Source organism: Marmota monax, unplaced genomic scaffold, assembly GCF_021218885.2.
Source record: "Marmota monax isolate L192 unplaced genomic scaffold, Marmota_monax_Labrador192_F-V1.1 WCK01_AAM20220418_F8-fsc00001, whole genome shotgun sequence".
Classification (NCBI taxonomy): domain Eukaryota; kingdom Metazoa; phylum Chordata; class Mammalia; order Rodentia; family Sciuridae; genus Marmota; species Marmota monax.
Window position 1 is genome coordinate 29,849,918 of NW_026693777.1, and position 19,176 is coordinate 29,869,093.

The 19,176-nt window shown below is 37.9% G+C and overlaps 1 protein-coding gene across 11 annotated transcripts in view; it reads right to left on the reverse strand.

The window, feature by feature from the left end:
- Ktn1 (kinectin 1) overlaps nucleotides 1-17,900 on the reverse strand; it is a 115,722-nt gene extending 97,822 nt beyond the window's left edge. For 6 of the 11 annotated variants that reach the window (XM_046460962.2, XM_046460960.2, XM_046460968.2 and 3 more), the window contains exon 1: nucleotides 17,769-17,900. The gene's annotated coding sequence lies outside the window, so the exon portion shown is untranslated. Of the gene's footprint in view, nucleotides 1-16,883; nucleotides 17,346-17,768 lie in introns of those variants that run through there. The other 5 variants (XM_046460967.2, XM_046460964.2, XM_046460963.2 and 2 more) reach the window with 2 other exon arrangements.
- Between the last annotated feature and the right edge of the window lie 1,276 nt (nucleotides 17,901-19,176).

A 19,176-nucleotide genomic window follows, 5' to 3' on the forward strand; every position in this document is an offset into this window, starting at 1 on the left:
AACAAGAATCAACAAATGGGACTTAATTAAACTGAAAAGTTTTTTCTCAGCAAGAGAAACAATAGGAGAGGTAAATAGGGAGCCTACATCATGGGAACAAATTTTTACTCCTCACACTTCAGACAGAGCCCTAATATCCAGAGTATACAAAGAACTCAAAAAATTAGACAATAAGATAACAAATAACCCAGTCAACAAATGGGCCAAGGACCTGAACAGACACTTCTCAGAGGAGGACATACAATCAATCAACAAGTACATGAAAAAATGCTCACCATCTCTAGCAGTCAGAGAAATGCAAATCAAAACCACCCTAAGATACCATCTCACTCCAGTAAGATTGGCAGCCATTATGAAGTCAAACAACAACAAGTGCTGGCGAAAAGGGTACTCTTGTACATTGCTGGTGGGACTGCAAACTGGTGCGGCCAATTTGGAAAGCAGTATGGAGATTTCTTGGAAAGCTGGGAATGGAACCACCATTTGACCCAGCTATTGCTCTTCTCGGACTATTCCCTGAAGACCTTAAAAGAGCGTACTACAGGGATACTGCCACATGGATGTTCACAGCAGCACAATTCACAATTGCTAGACTGTGGAACCAACCCAGATGCCCTTCAATAGATGAATGGATAAAAAAAATGTGACATTTATACACCATGGAGCATTACGCAGCACTAAAAAATGACAAAATCATGTAATTTGCAGGGAAATGGATGGCACTAGAGCAGATTATGCTTAGTGAAGCTAGCCAATCCCTAAAAAACAAATACCAAATGTCTTCTTTGATATAATGAGAGCAACTAAGAACAGAGCAGGGAGGAAGAGCAGGAAGAAAAGATTAACATTAAACAGACACATGAGGTGGGAGGGAAAGGGAGAGAAAAGGGAAATTGCACGGTAATGGAGGGAGACCCTCATTGTTATACAAAATTACATATAAGAGGTTGTGAGGGGAATTGGAAAATAAACAAGGAGAGAAATGAATTACAGTAGATGGGGTAGAGAGAGAAGATGGGAGGGGAGGGGAGGGGGGATAGTTGAGGATAGGAAAGGTAGCAGAATACAACAGTTACTAATAGGGCATTATGTAAAAATGTGGATGTGTAACCGATGTGATTCTGCAATCTGTATTTGGGGTAAAATTGGGAGTTCATAACCAACTTGAATCTAATGCATGAAATATGATATGTCAAGAGCTTTGTAATGTTTTGAACAACCAATAAAAAAAAAAAAAAGAAAATGAGACATATAACACAATGGGGTTTTACCCAGCCATAAAGAAGAATGACATCAAAGCATTTGACAGTAAATGAATGAAACTAGAGAACATCATGCTAGACTCAAAGAGTCATGTTTTCTCTCATATGCAGAAACACTACAGATTTAAATTAACCAAACTATGCTATGTGCATATATGAATATATCATAATGAATTCCACTTTTACGTATATCTATAATGCACCTATTAAAAAAGCAACAAATTAACAGAAGGAAGACTAATAGGATAGAGAAAGGGGATCAGAATGCAGGTCAAAAGGCGAAGGAAAGGGGAAAAAAACACTGGGGATAGGAATGGTGCAAATTATATTATATACACATATGAACATGTCAAAATGAAACCTACAGTTATGTACAACTATAATGTGTTAATAAAAATATTTTAAAAAATGGCTCTCTGCTGTTTGTTTCGTGATAGTAGGGTCTGAACCCAGGGCCTAGACCTTTCAAGGCAAAGGTTCTACTACTGAGCTATATCCCTAGCCCTTTTTAATCTTATTTTAAGACAGTATCTCCCTAAATTGCCCAGGCTGTCCTCAAACTGATAGTCCTCACAAGTATCTGGGATTACAGGTATCCATCACTCTGCCTGTTAAATTCCATTCTTTTGACAACACTCCCAATAATAAGAAACCTAAGCAAAAAATATTGACAAAAAATGATCTTATTAAGAAGAAGCTTAGGGAATGAACCCCAAGAAAACATAGTCTTTATGATTTCACTAGCTAAATTTCCATAATCTTCAAGTTGGTCTAAGTTAACATAATTTAAACACTGTATGCCTTCAAAACTGTGACTGCAAAGACTCCTTCTTCCAGACAACAGAAATGAGTTAAGAGCCTGAATGGTGATCACTAGAGAAACCTAAAATACAGCCACAAGTAAAGGCCCCTATCCGGTGGCTTTCCTGCTGGATATTTTCCTTAGAAACCTTGTTACACAACAGCCTCTACCACTCTGCAAAGATAGAAAGTGTCTTCAACACAGTGCACAGTTGCCACAATCCTACATGTCAAATTCCATGAAATGCTTCTGCTTTTTTCCAAAATAGTTAAAGGGGGGGGGGGGGGGTAAATCAAGACAATGCCATTAACTAAAAAAATGTAGGTGCATGAAAAGTCACCTGTTATAAACCAGTCACTACAAAGAGAAATCATTTCAATGTCTTATTTTTAATAAAAAGGTTACTATATCAAGAAAACCCAATGCATATTATATAATGTCTGATTTTGGCAGAATACTTAATATGATACTGTTAAGGACAAAATAGGTAAGTGCTGAACATAACTGAATAATAGCATAAAAGGAGAAATATTTTAAAAGTTAAACAATCACACCCCAAAATTGCTAATTAATGGTTTGTAAGGTAACTTAATCATATATCAAAGTACTCTGTCCTTAACCTGACCTTACTAATATATTACCAACTGCTTGGATAAACATAAGCCTGCTAGTTTATAAATGATGTGATGAACACAAGGATGAGAACAAAAGGCAAATCAATTCATGTTTCATAAAACAAGATCATTTTACTCTTTGCTATCCTTGACTACTCTTTCAGTTACCTACTTGGAATACCAGAAATTTCAACAGCTTGTTCAGTTCAGTTCACATAATTAATTGTTCAATTAGCTGGTTTTCAAGCAATATACACACAATATTCTATAAAGAGTGAAATTTAGACATTATTATTTCAGGCAGACACACCTAACATTTCATTCAACATAACAGTTTCCAGTCAGAGTATATCATACATAATATGTGCTGTTTGCCATATTTGGAAGAACCCAGACATTCTGCTTTATATACATAAGAGACTACAAAGTCATCTGTCTTCTCTACATGTGCTCTATTTTCATACTGTTTAAAGGACTTGTGTTTAGCCTTTATAATGTTTTTCTGCACCACAACTTACCTTTTAAGTGCAAATTAAACGTAAGATAACTGTGAGATCCAAAATGGTTGAAACTGGTGAAGGAAGTTGTAGAGAAAGAACAGACTTTTGAAAACTGACACCCGACTAACCATCACCACTCACTATCCAGTTTTCTCTTTCTACTTTGGCAAATGCAATGAAATGAAAAGACTTCATTATATCAAAGTACATTTTATGTAAAAGGTATATTTTCTTCGAAACTGTTTATAATTACTAACTCATCTTCACAGTTGGATTAATATTTACCTACATAAGAATACTAGTAGAAATGTTACACATATAATTTCCCACTGAAATTAATGTAAATACTTTCACTTAATGGTTTTTCACTTAATAGCCAGGTTTCCAAAACTGAATTCAAGTCATTAGACATGTGATTCTCAAGTTTGAGACACCTAGCAATAATAGTTCAGATAGCAAGAGATACCAACCCTACCTCATAAAAGAATATACTCTATTTAGCTTGACTTGGACTATCAAAACTACAAAACAAACTGAAAAAACAGAATGAGTAAGATCAACTAGCAGGAACAATAATCACACCAAGGTTAAACAATATGAACAGTTATAATTATAAATTATTCTGATACTCAAATCAAATTGGTTCTATAGAGTTGAATAGAATCCAACAAGATTGAAAAATGACATATTTAAGCAAAACTAAACTATTCAGGATACACTGATTACCCAGAATACATAAAGCTGGGCTTCAAAATACAAGTGTTAGATATGAGTTGTCCCCCACAATGCAAGAATTTTCAGAGGTAAAATGATTATACAATGAAAGGTATGACCTAATCAAGTGGATTAATCCACTGATATGGATTAACTGAGTGGTAACTGTAGGGAGGAAGTAGGTCACTGGGGATATGTCTTTGGGGTTTATATCTTGTCCCTGCAGACTGGAGCTCATTCTCTGCTTCATGGTTGTCATGTCCTAAGCTGCTTTACTCTACCCACACCCTTCTACCATGATGTCCTGCCTTGGGTCCTGAGCTATGAAGTCAGTTGACCATGGATTGACTGAACTTCTAAAACCATGAGCCAAAATAAACTTTTTCTCCTCTAAATTGTCCTTGTCAAGTATTTTGGTCACAGTGAGGAAAGGCTGACTAAAATAATAATTTAAGTAGGTAAAATGAAGAAGATGGGAAGACCTTTTAATAAGGATCCTTCTATTCCAAACACTAAGTAATGGCATGAAATATAAAAAGAGATATTTAAAAGACAGAAACTCAAAACTAAGATAATCACCTCACTAGGTCAGAAATGTAATTAAAATCAAAACTATCAACCATATTTAAAATGGAACAGAGATAAAAATGAATGGAGAAGAGGGCTGGACACTAGCTCTTAAATAGGCAAGTCAGAAATTTACCTCCTAAAGTAACAGCAACAGAATAGAACCAGGTTCAATGTTTGACACCAAGGGGCAGGAGACAGGGATTGGTTTTGCAGTTTGTAAAAAGAGCTTTTTCTTTTTTTAAAAGGTGGGGAGAAGAAAGGAGTAGGAAAAAAGTATGAAAATCAACTTGCAAACCCAGTATATGGAGCTATAGTTTTACATAAGTTCTGAGCCAGAAGTGGAAAAGAAAAAACACCCAGTCTCGTAATGGATTTTAAAAAATCAACATTTGGGGCCTGGCACTATGGTGCTCTCCTATAATCCCAACAACTCAGAGGCTGATAGGAGGAGTGCAAGTTTGAGGCCAGTCTCAGCAACTTATCAAGGTCCTAAGGAACCAAGCAAACCCCATCTCAAAATTTTAAAATAAATAAAAAGGGCTGAGGATGTAGATTAGTGGTAAAGTGCCACTGGGTTAAATACCCAGTATCAAAATTTAAAAATTTTAAAAATCAACATTTGAGACGCTGAAGCAAGAGGATCCCAAGTTCAAGACCAGCCTCAGCAAATCAGTGAGAACCTGTCTCAAAATTTTTAAAAGGGTTGGGAATATAGCTCAGTGCATTTGCCTAGCAGGTTTGAGGCCCTGGGTCCAATCTCCAGTATTATAAAAAACAATTATTATTTGAAGTCAACTATCAAACCAGAGCTCACATCTTCCCCATCTGCTTTGTAAACATTTTTTTTTGTTTTTCTGTGACTGATATACTTCCTGTCTCCTTTCATCTACCATACCTGAATTTCTTTGTTGTTCAATTTTTTGAATGGGAATGGGGACAACAGGTAGCTATCAATTTTCCAAATCTGAATTTGGTTGATGATATCCCCACAGTGTTTAACAAAATCTTTTGTCTTTTCTATTTCTTGTCAACTGGTACTTGAGTTTAAAGGCTAGATCAAATTTCAGGGTTCTGAGTATAAAACCAACATGCAGTATGACAGATTTTCTTTGGAAAGAACCTAACATTTGGACATCTCTTTGTATATTAATAACTATCAGTGATCTTTGTCTAGATCTTATTCATTAGAAGATACAAAATGGGGATATTCTAAGTAGATCCCTCCTTTATTAGCTTGAATACATCTATAGAAACTTTTTGCATGACCAATTCAGTTATCCAAATACAGGAAAAATAGGTTAAATGCTTATTTCTCTTTAGTTGTCAAAATAATGAGCTGGTACAACAACCACCAATAACAAGACTTTCTTTTTTTTTTTTTTTTTTAATCCAAAACACTAAGAATTTTAACAAGAAAAAATAAATCATCAATAAAAACATCAATTCATACTATATGGTATTGATTTCATGAAATAGACTAACAAAGTTTTTTTTCTGTATTTTACAACTGTAATAGAATATTCCAACTATTCTGTATAAGTTGAAAACACTGTATTCAGGCACAAATATGTTAGCAGGTAAGGCTGCACACACTCTACACATCTGGTATGGACACAGTTATCTCCAGCTGCCAGAGACCAGCACCACCACATACTCAGAAACATCAAACCAGCTGCCAATTGGTCAACCTCACCCATAGCTTTTAAGACAAAATAAGTGGTAGGGTCCAGAGATGGGATTGCTGAGAAAGCAAGATATAACTTCCACTGCTGCCTAGTCCTCACTAGAGGATGAGGAACCCTGGTCCTTTGGCTACCACCCACACCAACAGCAGCACCAGTTTTGTGTGTCACGGAACCAGCTCCTGCCCTCAGCAGCACCACAGGAAGCAGTGCTCCCACTGGAACACACTCTGGTGACCAGCCATTAACCAGGTCTCACTAACAGGAAACATGAGTGGCAGCGTGAGTTCAAAGTCCTCCAAGCATCAATTAATATATATGAGGATGGGATACTAAGCTCCTGCCTCAAAGGTGTATGCCACAACCCACCCATTCCCTTGAAAACTACAACACACACACACACAAAAAAAAAAAACACTCTAAAAACTGAGATTGCCAGGATGCCAGAGCTACAGCAGCTCTCAGCAGGCTCAGTATCATCAAAAGTGTGGGTTCCTCAAATCAAAGCAGGGCCCTGGGAGGCACCATAGGCCCTCCGCCCTACTCCATCCACATGTTCTATGGCCCCCAAGGCAGGCCTGGAAAAGCGCAAAGCTGCAGGTACCAGAACAGAACCTAAGGAAATTTCAAAGTCATGCATTTGAAAGTGCATTAGATGTTATGAGCACTGTCTATGTGCTGCAGCAGAACTAGGCACATCCTGGCAGCTGTCCACTAGTGCCAACCAGGCCATAGCTTCTCACTGTGACTTGTACTCTGCTGCTGGCTGGGCTTTTTCTTGGGGTTAATTTTGGCATCATCCTCATCTTCCTCCTCTCCTTCTTAGCCTTCTTCAAAATTGTCATTATCCTCCATGGTCTCTCCAGTGAAACAGAACACAGCCCAGGCACTATCCACTGACAGAAGAAGTGTCCAATCTCAAAATTAGAGGCTCATGTGAACTCAGAATTTTCATCCAGTGAGTCTCCATTCCCCGAGGCTTTCAGAGAACTAAAGGTGAAAAATGACTCGTTGGGGACTTGCTTAGTGATGGTCCTAACAGTGCCCTGGCCCCTTGTGCTTCTGGCTTCTTCTTGATGGTCTTGACCATGACATTTCTTCCTTTCTTCCAGCCAATGGTACACTCATCGCAGTCCACTATTTCAGGACCTTCAAAGGTGAAGGGGTCAGCCCTGTCGTGCTCTGACTTCATCAACAAGAGAGGTTTTTAAATAAAAAGTTTACAAAACAAAATTGAAACAGGTAGATTTGAAAAAGCAATTCAAAATCTAAGAAATGAAAATTGTGCATACTGGCATAGAGACTCAAATAGATGGAATAAAGTCTAGAATGGACTAGGTAGAGGAAAGGTTCAGTAAATTGCTAATTCTACTGAATTCACCCAGTACAAGACACAGAAAATAAAGAGAAAAAAATAAAGCAATTAAGATCCAAAGCAATCCAGCAACGATAAACCAAGAAACTCCAACATAAGTCTATTGAAAGGTAAGAAAATGAAAATAACAAAAGAAATTATGTATTTAAAGAGTTGAGAATTTTCCAAAATTGAAGAAAACATTGGTTCCTCAGACTATAAATATGCTCTGCAGTTGCAGCTGTATATATAAAAATTTATTCACACTTCAATAGCACTGTGGTAAAAACGACAAATACTAAGCACTTTATCAAATGTCCACAACAACTTAAGGAAAACACATGAAAACATTAGCATCATTTTGAAATGTTTACAAATCTCAATGTCACAGGGGTTGAGTTGGAGACACCAAAGTTTACTGAACAGGGTTGGGGATATAACTTCAGAGGTACACAGCTTGCCTGGCAACATGGAGCCATGGGTTCAATTCCCAGTACCACCAAACAAGAGGTGATAGGGAGTTTACTGAACTATTCATACTTTTATTTTGTTGGTACATTTTAATTATAAATAATGTTGGAATTCATTGTAACAATTGGTACATGCAAATAACATACTTTTTTAAACATTCCTACATAGTTATTTTCTTATAGCTCTAGAAGTAAAGTGTAGATGCAATCCTCAAAATGACCCTATATTGTTCGAGCAAACAATTAAGAATTACTTCAAGGCATCTAGTAAACAAATATATTTTAGTCTTTAAAAAACCTGAAATATTAAGCAATAAAGAACTTGGAGAAAAGTAAACAACAGCTTGAGAGAGAAGAAATTTAAAAAGAACTTCAGGGAAAAATTCTCAGACAATATAAAAAATAATTTAGGACAAAAACCCAAGGCTATCTTTCTAAACTTGAGGTAGAGAAAGATATCTTAAAATGGAACACAAAGTATAAATCACAAAAGGAAAATACTGATAAATTAAAAACTCTTTAAGTTATTATTAATAGAGACATCATAAAAATAAGACCAACCACAAAGTGGGAGAAGACATTTGTGATACATAATTGACAAAGAATTAGTATTCAGAACATATAAAGAACTCCTACCAGCCAAAAAGAAAACAAACCACCCAAGAGAAAAATGAACAGCCATTTCTGAGAACAAGAAACAAAAATGTCCTGCACAGATAAAGATCTTATTATCTTGAAAAGATAAAGGTTTTTTTAGTTACTAGAAATTCAAAAATCTACTAGTATCAATGCATACAGAACAGATTCTCCCACTTGAGTTTTTACCGGTGTCAAGTACAGCATAAACGTGGAGACTATTATAATACATACTTACTGGCAAGGGGAATAAATGGTACACTTACACTGGAAAACAACACTGAAAAACAATTTGGCATTACATAGTAGAGCTGAAAATGTACTATCCCCACAATCCAGCAATTTCGTTCCTAACTAGATATAAGCACTAAAATCATTTATTCAAACTGTAAATCTCAATTCATTAGTGGATAGCAAAAATCAACATAGTGAGTCTTAACTAGCATTTTTGTTTTTAATGAAACAATAGTAAGAACCTCAATACTAAAAGGTTGGTTTTTAAGTAAATTCTGTTGCATGTGTGTACCTAAAAATGTACTGACTCATAATGTCAAATGAATTCTTATTGTGAATGGTTAAAAAAAAAAAAAAGTTTGAAAAAGTACTATCCTGGAGACAATTAAGTGCATTAATGTACCTATGCAAGCAGCATTGCTTATAACAAAAAAAAAAAAAAAAAAAAAAGGAAAGAAAAGGGAGGGAACACCTGGAAACCCAAAGGTCCATCAACAGGAAACAGATAAATTGTAAAATATTCACACCATGAAATCCCATGAGAAGTGAACGTAAATGAATTAGAGGTATACACAACATGGTCAAAATCATATCCATAAAGTGATCTATAAAGTCTACAAATAAACTCATACAAAAGGGTCACATTTCCAGAGTTCAAAAAGATACAAAACAAAAATAGGTTAGAGATATAAGTAGATGTGGCAACATGAAAAGCAAAGGTAAGAAAAACATTGATTACTTGGAGGGGGGGTGGGGCACGACAACAAAGAGTATACAAAGGAATAAAAGGAAAATGTTCTTGAACTGGATATTAGGTACAGAGCTATTCATTGTATCTTTGTATCTTATACATAGTTCACAAATATTTTATATGTAAAAGAAAAAACTTAAAAAGCTGAGAGAAAGACATACAGACAGGCGTTCAGTACATAAGAATTTTACTTTTAATCTCTAAACTATACAAACATTCTGTACTCTTGTACTTCTAATTATTTAATATTTAATTTCAAGTAGAAAGAGATAAATGCAAATTATAGCAGACAGGTAAATATGGTATAACCCTCCCTACTTATTTAATCTACACAATTATGATAACAGTGCTGAATAACTTTAGAAAAGTTATACTTTGGAACAAATTTTTCCCCCAAAAAAAGAAAAGCAAATAAAAATAAGAATTCTAATTTTAAAAATCTCACAGAAAATGCTTAGGGTTTTCTTGACTTAGAACAAAGCTACCGTAGGAAATCAGATGGACACAGCAACAAAAAAATAATAATAATAACTAAAGCTTCTCTTTACACAAAAGACATATTATTATAAGTATTAAATGCTACTGGGACTTTTTGCCTAAGTGAAGGTTAAATAACAATAAAAGGATATGAAATGTATACCTATTTATACAAAGTAAATAATGCTAGAAGATTAGATTTTGTTCAGACTTAAATCTGAACAAAAATTTTTATTAAATCGTAACAAAAATTCAGTTTTGCTCATTTTACAACTAAGTAAAATACGAATGATTTATTTTCTCCCCCTATCTCCAGACAAGGTAAATGTATGGGTTATATCTTAGGTTAATCTTAAATGTACCCAAAACTTCACATTCAGAACTACTTCCTTCAAATTAAAACTAAATCCAATTTTGGGGACCAAAAACAAAACAAGCAAAAGAACTAAGCCACCTTTACAACGGATCCAAATTAAAACTTAAAATTACTGTAAACATTTAACACAAACTAGAAGTAGTTTAAGAAATGATTCCCCAGTCATCAGGAAGAGTACCAGCCACAAAGATTATTATAAAGCACATTATCTGAAACTGTATCCAGAAATAATGACAAGCTTAAAATTTTCACTTCATAGAAATCATGACATTCACCCAACCTTAGACATCCAGATATGAAAACTACGTAAAATAATTATAGAACATATTTCAAATAAATGTGGCTTTCCAATAACCTAGGTAAATACAGGTGTATAGATAAATAAATTCATCCTGAATTTGGATATTAAAGATTAAGAAAAGTTTTAAATGCTCATCAACATAGCATTTGGGACATTACGGCACTTTCCATGTAAAAACCTTAACTTTGTCCAAATTTATTTCAAAGATTAACTGGATCTAAACACATGAAATCCCTTATTTATATATAGATTCCACTCAGAATAAATTACTGATCAATAAAACTAACTGAAATACAGAAGTATTTTGCTGAAATTGGGCTTTGAATTGTTTTCCATTCCACTCTTCCAAAAGTAAATCTGAAACTCTATCCCATAAGGTTTCACTTCACATGGCATTTCAAATACGATTCAATTACCCACACTAATGGAGGAATGGCACAAATGACAATTATCAGTGAGTTCCCCAATTATTTTCAAAAATCAGGCCATCCATTCATTCAAAGTGATCATTACCTAAGTGCCAGAAAAATACAGTCCACAGTAATGAACAAGACAAAGTTCTTACCTCATAGTGCTTCCATTCTTATAGGTGAGACAACCATTAAGCATATAAACAAACATATATTGTAGTATCAGGAACTGACTAAAGGTGCAATGAAGAAAAATAAAGCTGAGACAAAGAATAGAGGGTATGTGTTTTAGGTAGGGTGATCAGCATTGGCCTTTCTGAGATAACCACTGAACAATGTCCATAAAACCATAAGCAACCCATAATGTACATACATAGGAACTGACACAAAAAAACATTCTTGCAAACTACCCATTGCTTTCCATTATAACAAAAACATGGATCATTTCATTTTAAGTAGCTTTTATTATTTTTATTATTTTCTCCACTTGAAAAACTTTCTAACCTTCAAATTTAAGTCATTAATTTCAAAAGTTAATCTTCTCTTATGAGGAAAAAAAAATCTTTGTTATCTTTATTTTGCTAACACCTAACACCAGACAAATCACACTTTAAAAATGGTTTCCACCTGAAGCATTTTTACAAAACAGCTCAATGATAAGAATGGACTCTAAAATCAGCATAACTCAGTTAAAATGCAGGTTCTTCCTCTCCTTTGCTGTCTCTGGGCAAACTACTTAACCTCTCACCCTAGTTTCCAAACAATATCTACCTCATAAGATTGTTAAAAGGATTAAATGTGATACTGTTCATAAAGTATTTACAGAGCCTGACAGCAAATAAGCACTCTAAAGTTAGCTATCACTTATGTAGCAACTACCAAGATAAGAACATAATTCTTTAATGAGCCTCAGGCAGGTTAAGATAAGATCACACATGCAATAAGTGGTACTAACTTCCAAAGCCAAATTCAAGTCCAAGCTCTTCAGACTCCCTAGAACTCATATTCTCTCCAATATACAATTATATAATTAAAGAACTCAGCAATAAAGAACTTGCATAAAATCTTAAGAATTAATAAGATCTAAATACATCTCCTAACTACTAACTCAGCTTATTACAAACTGTTTTCTTCCCAAATTCAAATGTGTAAAATGCATGTGTAATAATAAATAACAATTGTCCACATTTTCCAGTGAGGATAGCATAACATCACATCTCTTAATAGTGTACTTACAATTCATAAAACTAATTATAATTAACTCTGATAACTAATTGCAAATTTACTCAGAATCAAAATAAAGAAATGTGGGTATATGACATTCTCCTCTACTAATGGTAGGCTCAAAAATTCTATGACACCTCTGAAAAACAAAGTGTTAGTTTACAAAACCTAAGATAAATCCTTCAGAAGCCCTTGATGAAGAATTGGAAAAATCTAGAAGTACTTTTGGAATTTCTTAGTGCCTACATTTTCACTCCATTTTAAAGAACCAAATACTATAGGTAATGGGTATTGATTTAGGGTACAAATTACGGAAGGAAAAACAGAAGACCTTTTCTCAGCAAAAGAATGATCCCAATAAAAAGACAGACAAAATGTTTTATGTACAAACATTTAAGGTGCATATTTTGAGTCCTTGCTTTGGCCAACTTTTTAAGTTATCTAATCAACAGTCTTTATCATGTGGGGCAGGTAAGGGATTCTCTAGCACATTAACATCACTCCCTTTCTAAGGAGTTCCAAAAGCTCCCTGTTACTTTCTTCTGCTCTCCAATGGTTCCTAGAAGAGAAAAGGAGCAAACAGAAAACTACATGCATCCAAGAATGTGGTATCCATCAAAGGAAGGAACTGCAGGATAAAAACTTAATGCTTTAATCTGCCAAGTTCTTATTGACCAACTACTATGTGCCAAACTCTTAGTTTCGCTTAGTTCAAAACAAAAAACAAAAAAGCTCTGCCTTCATAGAGATAATATTATATTATGTTTTGGGAGACAGGGAAAAAAGACAATAAACAATAAGAAAACTGCATAGTATGATAGATGACAAGTGCTATGGAGAAAATTGATCAGGGTACAGGAATCAGAAGGGGGTGCCATTTTAAAGAAAATGACAGCCTTTTTGAAAAATTGACAAAGAGTAAAGACTCAAAGTAGATAAGGGAATAAGCTGTGCAAATACCTTATGGGAAAAATGCTCCAGGGAGGGACAATTTCTAAAGACCCTAGGACAGATAGGAGGGCTGGAGGGAAACAAGCAGGGGGAAGAATGGCAGCTAACTTGAGAAGCAAGGGAGATGAGGGGAATGGAAGTACCCAGGTTCTATGAAGGTCTTATGGGCTTTTATTCTACGTATGAGAAGTCATTGCAGACTTCTGTGAAGTGATATGGTCTAGTTGCTATGTTGAAAAGACTATAGAAAACCTGTATAGAAGCAGAGCAACCAGTTAGGAGGCTAACTGCAGAAATCTAGGCAAGATATAATAATGGCCTGAACCATTCTTATGATTGGTGAGCAGGGTGGTAAAAAGTGACAGGATTCTAAATATATTGTCAAGATAAGAAAGAGCACAATACCAAATCTGAAAAAGATAAGTCAGAGATAACCCCAATTTTTTTTTTGGCTGAACACTGAATGAAGCTGCACGGGATAAGTTACTGCACCAGAAGTTAAGAATATGGAAGTTTATGCTGAGTGTACATACAAGCAGATAGGCCTAACAGGTTGTCTATAGCTCAGGAAGGAAGTTAGGCTGGAGATAACAAATACAGGAGGAGCCATCAGCATGTAAGTATGGAAAGCCATGACACTATATGAGATCATTGGAGGAATATAAAAAGAAAAATAAACAAAGGACAGAACATGTCAACTTTTTTAAAAAATATTTTTTTAGTTGTAGATGGACACAATACTTTTATTTTATTTGTTTATTTTTATGTGGTGCCAGGGATCAAACCCAGTACCTCACACATGCTAGGCAAGTGCTTTACCACTGAGTCTACAACCCTAGCCCCAAGAACATGTCAACTTTAAAAGTAGAAATTTATCTATAAAGACTGGGGCTGGGGTTGTGTCTCAGCGGTAGAGTGCTTGCCTAGTGCATGCAGGGCCCTGGGTTCCATCCTCAGTACCACATAAAAATAAATAAAAAACAAAGATATTGTGTCCAACTATAACTAAAAAATTAAAAAAAAAAAGAAATTTATCTATAAAGATAAAATGAGCAATTAGTAAGGAGAAAACCCAAAAAGAAGATTTTCCTAGAAGAGGAAGACTATAAACAATTTTTTTGTTACATTTAGGATACAAATCACTTTGCTGAAACCAGATTTAAGTTACTGTTAAAAAGTTCTTAATTAGCCTGTAGTAGTTAAGAGGCTATGTAAATTCCAAAACATAACTTTTTAAAAGGGGGTTGAGCATTTCTTATATAGTTCCTAGGAATATTAAATTTCCCATTAGTCTCTTCTATAACTATTCTTAGTATTAAAATTATCTTGCCTATTTACAAATAAAAGCCTACACCATTTTATAGAAGTAAAAAGAAACAGTCTAAAACCTCCCTCAAAGACCAAAAATAGGGGCTACGGTTGTGGTTCAGGGGTAGAGCACTGGCCTAGCACATGCAAGGCCCTGGGTTCGATTCTCAGCACCACATATAAACAAATGAAAAGTATTGTGTCCAACTACAACTAAAAAATTAATTTAAAAAAAAGACCAAAAATATATTTAAGCATCAATTCAACCACCTGACATAGTTATAAACTGTCTGTTTTCTAGATCTCAGATACAGAGTTAAGTTAATCAAACTTAACTCTAAATTTCATGGCATCTAAGGTTTTTCCCCTTAGAGTTCAATTTTCATTTACTGGGGGGGGGGGGGGGGGGGGGGTGTTACATTTTTATTTGAATAAACATTTTCCCAGTGATTTATATATAAATTACATTTTTCAGATCAGAACATCCTAAATCATGTTCAGAGAACTGAAAGGGGAAGCAATGAAATGCAACTATTTGTTCATAATGATCAATGTCAGTTGTAGAGAAAATTATTTGCTTCTAGCCTTTAAGTATACTTTGTATTTACTTTCAAAGTAACTAAATTTATAAACAGAACAAGCAGCTGATAAGATGTCATCCTCAAATATTTGAATGTTCTCATAAAGCACAGTTCTCTGTAAGTCAGAATCCTAAGAAAGATAAAAACCTTCTTGGAGCCATTAAGTTTATTAACAACTTAAAATTTTTACAAAGTATTGGAAATCTTTTGGATTAAAACTTCCTTTGCAGGCTGGGGTTGTGGCTAGAGCACTTGCCTAGCATGTGTAATGCAGTGGGTTCAATTCTCAGCACACACGTAAAATAAAGGTTAAAAAAAAAAATTCCTTTGCTATAAAAATTTATGGTGAGCACATAAATATACATCCAGAGCTAGGTGTGTAGCTCAGAGATAGAGCACTTACCCGGGGAGAGCCTTCGTTCAAAGCCCAACAGCACGCACAAGCATGCGCGTGCACACACACACACACACACACAAATATTCCAAATATTTCAAGTAAGACTGAAGTTAAGAACTTACCAGCAGTCACAGTCTTGACATGGGTCCTTCAGAAGTTAAGCCTCAGAAAAAAAGCCTTCACTTCTTAGGCCCTTTAGAAAAGCCCTAAAACTGACATTTAACATACAATTCTTAAAAACCTCTCCCTACCAAAAGCAGATTAAATCCTATAAATTAGCAAGTATTTCGGGGTGAGAGATTTTTTTTAAGGAAAGCACTCTATTCAGCAGAAGAAACTTCTGATATCAAGGACAAAGAAATATCTGGATGGAAACAAATTAAAAACTAATAGCTTTTCATAAGACTAATCCTGAATCATCAAGAAATAGTTAAATACTGGATATCCTTTATAATCTTAAAGTGTTTAATACACTGAAGAAAATTTTTCAATAGATCTTATTATATTTCAAGTTTCAGTATGCCTCAGTAAATTAGGAACACCTTATTCTTTCTAGAAACCCATCTGACAAATGAGACACTTAAGGTGTGCTGAGGGCTACAAAATTAGCAGAGAGATTTTTAACTCAATGTTGGAAGGGCATTGGGGGGGGGGGGGATATTAACTTTTCTCTTAGAACCTACAAACAGTAGGCCCAGCAATATGGTGTCAGATCCTTGAAAGAAAGAAAGGGGGGGGGGGGGGAAGCCTTGCTTTTTTCATATCAAATATGAAAGTCTATACTGCAAAGCATCCCAAAATACAGATCAACTAAAGAGTACTCCAGCGCTGCTCTTGGGAAAATTATCTGAACTCATCAACAACTGCTTTTAACCAAACTTAAGACACTGTTGTCACTTGCCCACTAGGCGAGGTAGGGTGGAAAAGTGCAACCTAATTCATCCAAAATTCAAACTTTTAAGTGAACAGCTACACAATTCCAAGTGTTTAGTTGACCCCCAAGGTGTTTATCTTTATTTAGCTTACTATGAGTGTCTGAATTTGTCAAGCATCTCAAAAAAAAACAACCCAACTTTTAACAGTTAACTTTAACTGTAGCTTTTTAAGCAGTTCTTATTCAAATAGCTGCTTCGGAATCCGTTTCTGGTACAAGCCCAGCAGAGTTAAGAACTTGGTTTCCTCCCAGACGGAACAGCTAACTTTAAACAGCCCCCTACTGACCTAATCAAGGTTGCAGCTAGACAAGGTCAGGAAGCCTTGGGGGCCCACCTTTTCTGCTGCACTCAGGCTCCTTCACCGGCGGCGAGGTTGCACACCCCCCACCAGGTGCTGGACTGACAAACGACTGCTCTACACTGCCAGTTTGGTTTTCTTTCGAAGTCCTCTACGCCAAAAACCTCATTGTTGGAAACCGAAGTGGCGGGGTGTGGGGCGAATCACTGAGGAAGACACACCCCTCGGGGAGAGGAAAGGATAACTTCGCCCGTCTCGGGAGCGGTCCTCTTTTTCCAAACTCTCCCCTCGTGCTGCTTTCCCGTCCCGGTTCGCCTCCCACCACTACCCCGGGACACTCACAGGACAGTGGGAGCGGCGCCAGGGAAGGGGCGAGCACCCGAAAGCGGGTGCCCCAAGTGCCGGGAGGGAGCGGCAAGGGCCGAAATTCCAGCATGGCGTAAGCATGGCTCAAGCATGGCCCAGCTCCGGCCCAGGGAACCGCCGGAGCCGCCGGAGCCGCACTCCCTCGGTCCACCCGCCGAGGAGCGGTAATCCGCCTTCCCTCCCGGGGGCCCTTAGGCCCGGCTATAAATAGGCGCCTCGGTCACCCCAAGGCCCTCTCGGGCCGACCTCGCCCTCGGGAGACGTCCCCAGGGGAGTCACCGGCCGCACTCGCAGGCGCCCGCAAAGCCTGGGTCGGGCCTGGGCGGCCCGGCGAGGCCGAGCGGCCCCCGAATCCCCGCCCGCCGCGAGGGTCCGGCCCGGGCAGAAGCCCCGCGGCGGTAACCAGGACCCGAGGCCTAGCCGACCTGCCGTGTCCGAGTCCCGCGGCCGCGCCCCCCGCCCTCCCGCCTGCCCCGGGACCCCGCGGCCGACGCCGCCCTCCCCGTGCCGCTCCCCCGGCCGGCGCCGGGCCCAGCGCGGCCTGCTCGCCCTCACCCTGCGCGCTGGGGAAGGAAACCGGGAAGACGCGGCGGCGCCGGCACCACAGCACGGGCCGCCCGCTCCAAGGCGCCGCCGCCGCAGTCACTCAGGTGCCGTCGCGCCGCCCCGCAGGAAACGGGCGGCTTCGGGGCGGGGCGGCCCCGGCACGTCCCGGCGTCGGGGCGGCGGTGCCGGGAGACCGGCCCCTTAAAGGGACAGGCTTCCGCCCGCCTCGGCTCCGCGCGCCAGCCCACGCGCGTCGGACCGGCTGCCGGCTGACTTGTGACTACCGGGTTTTCCTGCCGAGACGGGATCCCCCACCTTTGGCGGGTGGCAAACTAGGGTCTGGACGCGCAGCGGAATGACCTTCATTTAGTAGCGCTGCTTTCTCTCTATCTCCGTCCCCTTTATCCCAAGGCTGGTTTCCTCTTATGAGGCCCTCTCTCCAAAGCACCACCTGGCCCTCATACCGGGTGATTTTTATTTTTATTTAAGCCTTAAATTAATGCTACTAAACTTCTCTCTGCCCGTCCTGGATTTCTCCCTAGAAGTCACAGGAAAACGAAACCTCCGTTCCTTCCTCCAGAGTTCTTTTACTGAATTTTCCTTCGGGCAACTCTAGCTCCAAGCCGAGAGAGGAATAAAAACCGACCCAAATAAATTGTGTGCAAATATTATGAAGCTGTTGTGTCTGCCAGCTGGTGGCCATTCATTAAGCCGGGGTAAATAACGAGAAATTTCAGCAGAAAGGAGGGATTGGACAGAATCCCTGCTTATGTTTGCTTTTTGCTAAGAAGATGGCAGCGAAATTCCTGGTACACGGGCAAATGAAATGTGTTGATAATCATTATTTATTTCTTATTAGTCTCTCACAGTGCTGGGTACTGCCCAGACATGTACAAAACACTCCGAACTCTCCTTAAATGATTCAAAGGAAAGTCCAAAATGATTCAAACGGTTCTGGAATGTGGATACAGATTCATGAAATTAGGACTCACCATCAACACTTCCCCCCTGCATCCTGACAAGGTAGGAATAGGAGCAATCTTGAAGGATGGAACTGCGGAACAGTTTATATACCAACAGAATTGCCTTAATCTGTGCTAATTAAAAGTATACTATGCCTTTGTGACCACTTATACATATAAATTTATATTATATATATTTGGGAGGGGTGCTAGGGAGTGAACCCAGAGTCTTGGGCATGCGAGGCAAGCACTCTACCAACTGAGCTATATCTCCAGGCCCCCTCTAATTATTTTTTTGTAACCTTTCTAGAGCACCTCCAAAGTTCAGTGAAAACTGAACATTATATAGCACCTTGCAGAGTTGAGATTCCGCCAGTCTTCCCTCACTCTGTTCTCCAAAGACACATTCTGTCGCATTTGAACTCCAGGAGCATCTTCTTTTTTCCCTTTCTTAG